The 12198-nt window shown below is 33.9% G+C and overlaps 1 protein-coding gene across 7 annotated transcripts in view; it reads left to right on the plus strand.

Annotated features, from left to right (window-relative positions):
- The window catches only part of LOC131693297 (lachesin-like), a 303507-nt gene that overhangs the window by 80472 nt on the left and 210837 nt on the right, over positions 1-12198 (plus strand). For 5 of the 7 annotated variants that reach the window (XM_058981009.1, XM_058981006.1, XM_058981012.1 and 2 more), the window contains exon 1: positions 4632-5276. The exons of the other annotated variants lie outside the window; for them this stretch is intronic. The gene's annotated coding sequence lies outside the window, so the exon portion shown is untranslated. Of the gene's footprint in view, positions 1-4631; positions 5277-12198 lie in introns of those variants that run through there. 7 annotated transcript variants of the gene reach the window in all.

Genomic DNA, 12198 nt, shown 5'->3' on the forward strand with positions numbered 1-12198 from the left:
ATTTCTCATTTCTCATTTCTCATTTCTCATTTCTCATTTCTCATTTCTCATTTCTCATTTCTCATTTCTCATTTCTCATTTCTCATTTCTCATTTCTCATTTCTCATTTCTCATTTCTCATTTCTCATTTCTCATTTCTCATTTCTCATTTCTCATTTCTCATTTCTCATTTCTCATTTCTCATTTCTCATTTCTCATTTCTCATTTCTCATTTCTCATTTCTCATTTCTCATTTCTCATTTCTCATTTCTCATTTCTCATTTCTCATTTCTCATTTCTCATTTCTCATTTCTCATTTCTCATTTCTCATTTCTCATTTCTCATTTCTCATTTCTCATTTCTCATTTCTCATTTCTCATTTCTCATTTCTCATTTCTCATTTCTCATTTCTCATTTCTCATTTCTCATTTCTCATTTCTCATTTCTCATTTCTCATTTCTCATTTCTCATTTCTCATTTCTCATTTCTCATTTCTCATTTCTCATTTCTCATTTCTCATTTCTCATTTCTCATTTCTCATTTCTCATTTCTCATTTCTCATTTCTCATTTCTCATTTCTCATTTCTCATTTCTCATTTCTCATTTCTCATTTCTCATTTCTCATTTCTCATTTCTCATTTCTCATTTCTCATTTCTCATTTCTCATTTCTCATTTCTCATTTCTCATTTCTCATTTCTCATTTCTCATTTCTCATTTCTCATTTCTCATTTCTCATTTCTCATTTCTCATTTCTCATTTCTCATTTCTCATTTCTCATTTCTCATTTCTCATTTCTCATTTCTCATTTCTCATTTCTCATTTCTCATTTCTCATTTCTCATTTCTCATTTCTCATTTCTCATTTCTCATTTCTCATTTCTCATTTCTCATTTCTCATTTCTCATTTCTCATTTCTCATTTCTCATTTCTCATTTCTCATTTCTCATTTCTCATTTCTCATTTCTCATTTCTCATTTCTCATTTCTCATTTCTCATTTCTCATTTCTCATTTCTCATTTCTCATTTCTCATTTCTCATTTCTCATTTCTCATTTCTCATTTCTCATTTCTCATTTCTCATTTCTCATTTCTCATTTCTCATTTCTCATTTCTCATTTCTCATTTCTCATTTCTCATTTCTCATTTCTCATTTCTCATTTCTCATTTCTCATTTCTCATTTCTCATTTCTCATTTCTCATTTCTCATTTCTCATTTCTCATTTCTCATTTCTCATTTCTCATTTCTCATTTCTCATTTCTCATTTCTCATTTCTCATTTCTCATTTCTCATTTCTCATTTCTCATTTCTCATTTCTCATTTCTCATTTCTCATTTCTCATTTCTCATTTCTCATTTCTCATTTCTCATTTCTCATTTCTCATTTCTCATTTCTCATTTCTCATTTCTCATTTCTCATTTCTCATTTCTCATTTCTCATTTCTCATTTCTCATTTCTCATTTCTCATTTCTCATTTCTCATTTCTCATTTCTCATTTCTCATTTCTCATTTCTCATTTCTCATTTCTCATTTCTCATTTCTCATTTCTCATTTCTCATTTCTCATTTCTCATTTCTCATTTCTCATTTCTCATTTCTCATTTCTCATTTCTCATTTCTCATTTCTCATTTCTCATTTCTCATTTCTCATTTCTCATTTCTCATTTCTCATTTCTCATTTCTCATTTCTCATTTCTCATTTCTCATTTCTCATTTCTCATTTCTCATTTCTCATTTCTCATTTCTCATTTCTCATTTCTCATTTCTCATTTCTCATTTCTCATTTCTCATTTCTCATTTCTCATTTCTCATTTCTCATTTCTCATTTCTCATTTCTCATTTCTCATTTCTCATTTCTCATTTCTCATTTCTCATTTCTCATTTCTCATTTCTCATTTCTCATTTCTCATTTCTCATTTCTCATTTCTCATTTCTCATTTCTCATTTCTCATTTCTCATTTCTCATTTCTCATTTCTCATTTCTCATTTCTCATTTCTCATTTCTCATTTCTCATTTCTCATTTCTCATTTCTCATTTCTCATTTCTCATTTCTCATTTCTCATTTCTCATTTCTCATTTCTCATTTCTCATTTCTCATTTCTCATTTCTCATTTCTCATTTCTCATTTCTCATTTCTCATTTCTCATTTCTCATTTCTCATTTCTCATTTCTCATTTCTCATTTCTCATTTCTCATTTCTCATTTCTCATTTCTCATTTCTCATTTCTCATTTCTCATTTCTCATTTCTCATTTCTCATTTCTCATTTCTCATTTCTCATTTCTCATTTCTCATTTCTCATTTCTCATTTCTCATTTCTCATTTCTCATTTCTCATTTCTCATTTCTCATTTCTCATTTCTCATTTCTCATTTCTCATTTCTCATTTCTCATTTCTCATTTCTCATTTCTCATTTCTCATTTCTCATTTCTCATTTCTCATTTCTCATTTCTCATTTCTCATTTCTCATTTCTCATTTCTCATTTCTCATTTCTCATTTCTCATTTCTCATTTCTCATTTCTCATTTCTCATTTCTCATTTCTCATTTCTCATTTCTCATTTCTCATTTCTCATTTCTCATTTCTCATTTCTCATTTCTCATTTCTCATTTCTCATTTCTCATTTCTCATTTCTCATTTCTCATTTCTCATTTCTCATTTCTCATTTCTCATTTCTCATTTCTCATTTCTCATTTCTCATTTCTCATTTCTCATTTCTCATTTCTCATTTCTCATTTCTCATTTCTCATTTCTCATTTCTCATTTCTCATTTCTCATTTCTCATTTCTCATTTCTCATTTCTCATTTCTCATTTCTCATTTCTCATTTCTCATTTCTCATTTCTCATTTCTCATTTCTCATTTCTCATTTCTCATTTCTCATTTCTCATTTCTCATTTCTCATTTCTCATTTCTCATTTCTCATTTCTCATTTCTCATTTCTCATTTCTCATTTCTCATTTCTCATTTCTCATTTCTCATTTCTCATTTCTCATTTCTCATTTCTCATTTCTCATTTCTCATTTCTCATTTCTCATTTCTCATTTCTCATTTCTCATTTCTCATTTCTCATTTCTCATTTCTCATTTCTCATTTCTCATTTCTCATTTCTCATTTCTCCGTTCTCATTTCTCATTTTAATTTAATATGAAATGATCAAATGAAGCGCTAAATGCCATGTAACAACTTTGCCAAAGACACCATAACTTTAAAACGAAAGATAAAGAAAGGACGTCATTTCTCAGAAAATTCAGGAAATGAAGTACAGTGGAAACCCGCTTTTATCAGCCCCTGATTTCATCTACCCCCGATTTTATCAGTTTCATATGAAAATTGATAATTGATAGTTTGATGAGCCATAGCAGACGACGCGCTGTCAGACCCCCTTAAGTGGAACTTAAAGTAAATAATAAGAAAAAGTTGCAAGGCTATATTTAAGGACCAAAGAAGAATATTTTAAGAGCTTCAGTTTATTAAGAAGACAGAAAAATATATGTCTCGATTTTATCAATGGCCCTATTTTATCAGCTTAAAGTTTACCAAGGAGCTGATAAAACCGGGTCTTCGCTGTACCTATAAAAGACTTTTGAGCGCTACTGTACTCACCATAGAAAATTCACAACAATGGCATATGTAGTCCTGTCTAACCTAGTTTATGAAGTGCAAACAATAGGAACTGCCTTTGTACTGATTCTAACTGGTTTGCATGCGTTACAGAAAATGGCGACCGAACTATATTACAATATTCTAGTGTTGAACGCATATAGATTGAATAGGATTCGTAGAAATTATAGCTGAACCGTTTTATAAAACCGAGTGTGATACTTGCTAAGTAGTGTAACTTTGGTGTGAATTTTCGTATATTTTACGAAAGTTGATTTTATGAAAACTATTAACGAATAACGAAAAAATTCGTTCAGGGATATGAGTTCTATATGCATACATATTTTGAGGATTCTTCGGAATAGATCGTTTATATTACGATAGGTGGTCGTAAATACTAAAACGGGTTTCTCCTCTAATTAAATTTCCGTTAATCTCGCTGATACATCTCACGACTAATTTACTTAAACTCTTATCCATTACCGTAAACAAAGCGCGCCAAATGCAACTGCAACATTAATTGCTGTAAAACCCTCTGAAAGTTCAGTATTTTCCCTGCATGCAATAAGCTCCGCCGCAACAGTAAAACCTTTTCCGCTCTGAGATTTAAAAATTGGTGATAAGCACTTGGCGATAGTTCCCTCTTTCATTTTCTCATTTGAAAAGCACGTGGCACCGGTTCTCTGTTTTCATACAAACTCCCACCGGATTTCGAACGGGAGAATCACTTGTGAGAGAGAGCGGAAAAAGTGAGTAAAATCTTTTTCACGTGTTTCATGCACAACCCACCCACAAACGCTCGTGGCGCGTTTCAAAAACAGAGAGAATTTTTCCGACTCGTTTCGGTAAAGATTCTTTTTCCCTTCTCTCGCTCTCTCTCGCTCTACGAGCAAACGCTGATGATGACGGCACCGCTGATGACGGCGCCGATGATGCAACATGCCGTTTTTCTCCGAGTTTTTTCCCGGCTTCAGGGAACTGAACGGAAAAATGTGTTGCGTGGGGTATCCTTTTTACTTTTGGAACTCGACGTTTTTGTGCTCAGTAGCAGCTAGGACGTGTTTCGGATTAGAGCTCTCGCGGTAATGTTTCTGACTGGCATTAAATTTGGATATTGTCTCTGACTCTGAAGGAGATAGCGCCTGGTGTGTGTGTGGCCCAAGTGGTCAGTGTCAGTGGAAATTAATACCGGCGAGGATTGTCCCTGGTAATACTACCGGATCAGCTTGCATTTCTGGGATTCGAGTTTGGAGCGTTTTGTCTAGGCGGATTTTGGTACTGAGTACGAGAGCCGTTGGCTTTGTGACTAGTGGTGATAGTTGGAATGTTTCACTTTTTTTGTCGTTGAAGAAATTCAACCGTGCTAACAAAGCGACACAGTGCAGTGAATTACGTTGGGTAGGAAAAGGGCGAAAAAAAGAGACCAGTGCATGAAAGTTTTACTCAAATATGAAGTATTAATCCCAGTCGGCGATGATTTTTGGCCCTGAATGGCAGGAAGCTGCGTTGGAATTTTTGCTCTAATTGAAAAGTTCGGTGAAGCACGGATTCGGAAGAGCTGTTCGTGTGTATTCTTGTGTCGGCGAGGGAAAATTTAAATTAAAAAAGGATTAAAACAGTGCACTGGTGCGGAAAATTTGGTGTGCATACATAAACCGATTCTGGTAGCGGTGATGCGGAACCAAAGCGGAGGCAAAGTGTAAGTGAAACTGCGGGAAATGTCGCGTGGTAGATAATGAAAAAAATGGAGTGAAATAATGATGTGAGCAATGAGCATATTGAGCACAAGTGGGACATATATATGAGAGGACATATTTCATTATTTATTTGCGAGATACGATCACTGATTAATGGTGCAAAGATGAAACGATATTTTACGGGCGGAATCGATTTCAAAAATATGTTCGGTTCACCAACTATATAGTTATCACGGAATTTTGTTCAGATTGGAAAATAATGAATTTCATATATTAGATAGGGTTTCTGTGTAGAAATTGTCTTATGAAGTCACAAGTCGTTGGTTGTACCCAATCAACAACATTACCTTGGGAGTAATCGAGGGAGCCTAGGATTGATTGTTGATCAGATATTCTCATACACTGTACAATCGTGTCACGGTCCTTGTAAAAAACGGCGGTCGTTTTCGCTTGAGAACCTAGGAATGAACCCATGTTAGTCACTTCAAACAAACGTGTTTGATGGAACTGAGTTCGGTTCTCATAAAACAGCGATGGTGTGAGCGAACCTGAAGTATATTTCAGGTTAGACCCCAACCCGATTTTCAGTTCAACGGCGCATAACCTTGGTTCGAAACATGATTCAAACAAACGGTTTGAAAGCAGATAGATCCAAAGCTGAGCCGGTTTCAGTCTAAAGCATAACCAACATAAATGAATAGCAGTCCTTTTGAAGCAATTGTCCAACTAACGAATTACGTCTGCGATTGTTTAGAAATAAAACTTTACACCGCAAACACCGTACTGTTTGCAATTCAAATCCAACATAAATCATCAATCCAAATTCATAATTCAATCTGTATCACGGTAATTATTGCACGCTATACAACTTGCGTGCAAGCCATATTCTACATTTCGTAGCTAAGCACGACAAGTAACTTATCATGCTCTGGGATAATATACAACAGTGGGGTATTGCAAGCTTTAGGGGTTTGAATATATTCGTACCAATGGCGATACCGATTTAATGAATCATTTACAGAATTTATCCTCTTATTGGGGTTTTCTGATAATATTTAAAAATCGGTAGAAATTTTTATTTATTTTACTTTCAAATGAGAGATAGTAAATAAAAATCTTAATGGCAGATTTCTTCTCATATAACCATTACTATTTTATTAGTGTGCAAAAGTCGGATAAAAACATCGTAAGGGCACTTCTATTTCAAGTTTTATAATGTAGTGTCTTGGTAGGTATTGCGCGCGCAGTTTTCCAGTGCACGTGTCGATCTTCTTTCGTCGAGAGGATGTGTTTTCATTACCGCCAGTTAGCGGTTGGGGATCAGTTTTTCCACTTATTCCGAGGATATTATGCTCGTCCGTGCTCACGCCGCTGCTGATGCTTTGCTGCTTACTGTGAGTCTTTGGATTATTTTTATTTATCATTACCAACCGAGTTGCGATTGTGAATCCATCGTCCCGAATCGATCGTCTCTCGGTGTTTGGCGAAGATTGAGAAGTACTGAATTCATACGTCGTTGGTTGGGCTAGTAGACCGACAACAAATTTGACTTTTTTGGGAACACTGTTAAATCAAACGTTAATTGGCTCCATATACCACTTGTCAAATATGAGCTTTTTTGAAAACTCTAATTCACTCACAAGAGTTTTCAAGTTTGTATGTGAAAATATATGAAAATAGGCAATTGAAACAATAAATTCAGTACAAAATGCCAGTATCATCTTGTGCATCCCGAAATCTGCAGATATATAGCTTAATGTGTAAGGATCAACATTGTCGAAAGCTGCAAAATGATCCAATTTTGCAGCAAAAAGATATTCTCATATAAAGTTATGTGTTGCCTCTCTTTTTCGTACATGCTTAGAATAGGAAATTTCAAAATAATTGGTGGGTCTTCAAAGATAAATAACTTTTTAGTGGAACCTCCCATTAATATGCGTTCTTCAACAAAGCTATTCGTTATAAAATAAACTACATGACCGTAAGTTTTGAGGTACGCAGAGTTACTGTGAAATTTATTATTGGAATATAAGTTTTTATTTCCGAGTTTTCATAAAGAAAAAGGTCATATTTTGCATATCATATCATTACCAATTACCATTCGAATTAGCAGTGTTCCGAAAAAAGTCAAAATTGTTACCGGTCTATTGAATAGTGATACAGGCCCTCAGTCTACAGGAGAATCAACAAAACAGAAATGTTCATAGGGATGAGAATAGTGTAGTTGGGAAATTCATTGCCTTGATCGCGGTTCACCTGGGCTCGATTCCTGACCCCACACAAAAAGTTAGAAATTTTTCAAAAGGGATATTTCTAACTCGAAAAAAGAGGTAAATGACCCTAGGGTTAAAACTTCTATAATCGAAATAAATAAATGGTCATAACTATGCCATTTTATATCCGATTTCAACACTTTTGAATGTGCTGTATTCAGGAACTTATCCAATTTTGGATTCTATGAAAAGGGGACCGAATCAATTATTGACACATTTCCTATAACTCTTATCACTCTCTTCGACTATTGTAACGAATTCGAACATAATCGGATACACAATTAAACATTTCGTGTCATTCAAATAAATGACAGACGTCATTGCAACTTTTGATTGCGAATAATGATTGTCTTTTTTGTAAGTCAAAGAAAGACTATTAACAAGGCAGCATATACAGTACAGGGCGCATTTACCAAGTGAAATGCGATAGTTTCAAAAATGGAGCCATATTCGGAAAACTTATTTATACAGATGTACAGATGTACCAGACAGTTAGCTTCAAAAAGCATACAAACAAAGAACGAACTATTTTTTTCCCTGAAGACGGTGCCAAACAGCAACGAAGCGTCGAACAGAAACTAAAATGCATTGTTTTCATTCTATAAAGACCGACTAAGCCGTTAAAAATAAAAATAAAGAACACAGCAAATCATCATAGTCGACCTCTGCATATAAAAAATCATGGCAAATTTTCGATACAACTTTGAAAAGTTTTTAAATACTTTTTAACTGATGCTTATTCAGAGGTGAATTGAACTCCCTCAATTTCTTCAAACTTTTTGTTTTTCTATGGACAAAGGGTGACGGCGGGCGGTAACGCTTCTCAGAAAAAAATCATCTTGTTCTTGATATGGGATTTTTATCTTTGAATCATTTAATGATCTCTCGATGCATACATCCAACTTTCAAATAAAGGAGCACCTCCTTTCAAAAATGTCATTTAAAATTACTGATTCAATTTAAGTTTGATTCAGCATTGTGAAATCCTAATATGTTTGGTCGAAAATAAATTATTTAGGGGAGACTGAGGAGACTTGATCCCTTTTTTTATTTTTCAATCCTACTTCGTGGAATGATAAACAAACTATGTATTTTTTGTAGTTTTATATTGTTTCTAGGGTTGACTGATAATCATAAAAAAAATACATGGAAATATTATACTAGACATGAGCTATGAGCATTTTCGGAAAACAACAAAAAAATGGAAAATTCTTTGATTAGTGGAGACTCGATCCCTAATTTGGGGACACTTGATTATTTTTTGAAAACGTGTTTAAAAGAGCATGTAGGGTAATAAGCCTATTTTTACCCTGTTTCTATTATCATCCTACCAATCTGAAGCCTTTGGTTAAAACAGCGTCTGCCATCTTTGCTCAACGCATTGGCTCAAATGGTGTTGCGATAATTGGGGTACTCGATTAGAGTTTTTGCTGTGCTCAAACAGAAGATTTTCGCCATTCTCAAGACAATTTTGTTATTATATTGGCTCTTAATAAGAGGCGAATGACCTTAAGGCTAAAACCTCCATAATCGAAATAAAAAAATAGCTCCTAATAACAAAGCAAAGAAGCTGAAATAATAAAATTAATAATGAAATAATGTGGTACCCTCCCTAATAGGGCAAAAATAGGTACCTAACCCCATTCAATGTTATAAATGTATTGTGGTATTGATTAAATTGTTGTGATCTACTATTTTTAGTACTACATATTATCCATCTCTCACCTGATTTTTATTACGAATTCCTCAAATCTCTGTGCAATGATTTGAAAGCTGTCGTTATTATGGTTGAGGAACGTCAAATGTGGGATGCATGGTTGCTACGTATGCTGTAGTAAACATTTACAGTTTATTTTTTGTATGATGAAGCGTTCATTTTTGACAGTTTTTTTTGTTATTTTATGGCAACAATGACTTCAATTGTTCTGGTGTGAATTTGGTTATTTTCAGTAGTGTGTATGAAGCATGGCGAAGGGGATCAAATTTCCACGAATTTGAAGGGATCAAGTGAACCCATAGCATCTATTTCATCAAACTTTAGTACAAATATAGTTGAACAAAAAAATCAGCTCAATCATAGCGTATTCATATAATTGACATTCTCCTGTATTTCTGTATGCAAAAGTATAGTATGCAGTGGGAGACTTTATCAATTGTATAAAAGTTTGAAAATTTGGAAAATAAATCTTCTTCAGTTCTTCTGAGATTTTTTTCTTTAAATCGGTAAAAATTCGGTAACACATGTCCAATTTATTTTTTTTGTGTTAAAGAAATCTTTGTTTAGATAAAACTACGCAACTTTCTAGTATATTCGATTAATGTATTCTGATCCGCCTTTGAGTTACAATGATGGGATCAAGTCTCCCCGGGGATCAAGTCTCCTCAGTCTCCCCTATCTTGTCAATAATGAAGTTACTATACCATGGCAGTGTATTTTCGTTTCTATTTCAAATTGGTCAACTCCGGAAATATATGGATTTCACCAAATTTTACTGGCTGTGGTTCAAAAGAATTTACGAATTTCGTTCATGCTTTGTCCATTGAAATTGCATGCCATATTAGGATTCTTATTATGTATCCTGTAACAAGGTCGTCGAAAGCCGTGACGGTCCCCAGGACTTACATTACTGACAGACATTTCTAGATAAATACTTGCTTGATTGTTGATTAGAGAAATTGTGTATATTTAACTTTTCAAATCAAACCATGTTGGATCTGTCCGATTCAAGTCATCGATTGGTAAAACAATAACAATCGTATTGGTTCAGACCGCTAACGCAGACTAAAAGTGAACCCTACACGATACAATAATATTGTAAACATGGCCTTCGAAAGCCACGACTGGCACCAAGAGGACTTACATTACATGTTGGATTATGCCGTTTTAAATCATTGATGATAAAGCAATAACAATCGTAATGTGCTAATAAATAGTACATCAATAGTGTTGGCTAATGGGTCCAAAACCGACTCTCATCTCGGTTGTCACGGTAAAGATGGACACGTCTATCGATACCAGGACACATGTTAGTAAACTCGGGTGATTCGTAGTTATACTGCCTAAGCTCGACCCTCATTAACAGAAGACAAAGATTAATCCCGTACGATATTACGTCTATTCTAATGACCCTGCCACTTCTAGTTTTCCGATCTGTTTACTTAACATCCTTGCTCTCACTTGAGTACTATGGCTCTAATTTTCATAACTATCCCTAGTAATCTCTAGCTAACTGAATGTCGTTAAAATGTAAAAAAGAAAAAATGTGACTAACATAGTCGAAATAAAAAAGGAAAAAAAGTAAATTATACTTTAAACTAATTTAGTTCAAAATATTAGCCACTTTTAGTTATAAGTTAAAATTTGAAAAACAATTGAGTACGTCGTTTTTTTTCCAATTTCACGGATGTGAATTAGTTCACAAAATCAAAACAGCCTTTATATGTTCTCGTACTCAATTTAATTAAATTCATAATATTACTCATTGATCCATTTATTCCTCATTATCTGGTTCCTTTCTTATGAAACCCACCGTTCGTGTATGAGAAAACTCCATGGCACTTAGCCGTCCCACTTCAGCGATCCAGTACCACTCTTTATTGAGTATCCGGCAGTGGCTTTTTTGCCAAAATCGTGCGATCTGTTAATTACGCTTAAATCGTGAATTTTGTGTCGATGACATCTTCGGAGGAATTTATGGACATTACAAGCCCTCTCATGTGGGGTTGTGATTTTAATGATTAATCTCCCTTAAAGAAAGATATATTTATCAACTTTCTAGCAAGTTCATATATTAAGATTAAGTCTTCAGCAAAGAAATAGAGTAAGCTTTTGCCAACAAATTTGATGAAGGGACGAAGTCTTCATCTTTATTATCATTATTTAAACTTTTTAAATATCAATCTGACTAGTTGCTTGAAGAGGTTTGAATTATCAAAATGCACGATTTTCGATATATTACAAAAGTGGTTGATCTCGTGCATTTTCGAAGTCATGTGGCAATTTTTGAAAAATATAGTGTTTCAAATAGTGATTGGTTGTTTGCGTTGAAACGGCTGAGTTTAAATCAATAGTGTTTTCACAATAATTTAAAAAAATCATGGTCTGTCATTTTCTGCTATGATTTTAGTAATTATTCCTCCTCCTTTTTGGAAAAGTTGCTGAGATTGATATCGCGAATATCTTTACTAAACACACTGAGCATCCTCTTTAAATGCTGCAGAAGTTATAGCTCATTATATGTGACCAGTAAATTTTTTCTCCTCTAATTCTTTTTTCAATTATCATTCCTACGAGTTTCATATTTTCTATGAAGTTCTTTCAATCATCAGAATACAAAATTTTCATTACGCATAACGTACCTGGAGTATTTTAGAAAATATTGAATATTTTTTTAAAAATAATACTCTCGCTAATTTTATCCAAAATTGCACAATTACTTCTAAATTGCAAGTAATAGACCAAGGATCCTGAAAAGATACTTATCTTGACAAGACGAATAACTTTCTGGAAAATTCTGAAGCTTTACGTACGATCTTTAAGAAGTTATGTTAGATACAAGTTTTAAGGGGTCATTCACAATAAATTATCTGTAACTTCGAGTGCACTGTAAATAGAGATTTTGGATCTTCAGTAATGATGTTCGCAAAATCA

Source organism: Topomyia yanbarensis, chromosome 3 (assembly GCF_030247195.1).
Source record: "Topomyia yanbarensis strain Yona2022 chromosome 3, ASM3024719v1, whole genome shotgun sequence".
NCBI lineage: Eukaryota > Metazoa > Arthropoda > Insecta > Diptera > Culicidae > Topomyia > Topomyia yanbarensis.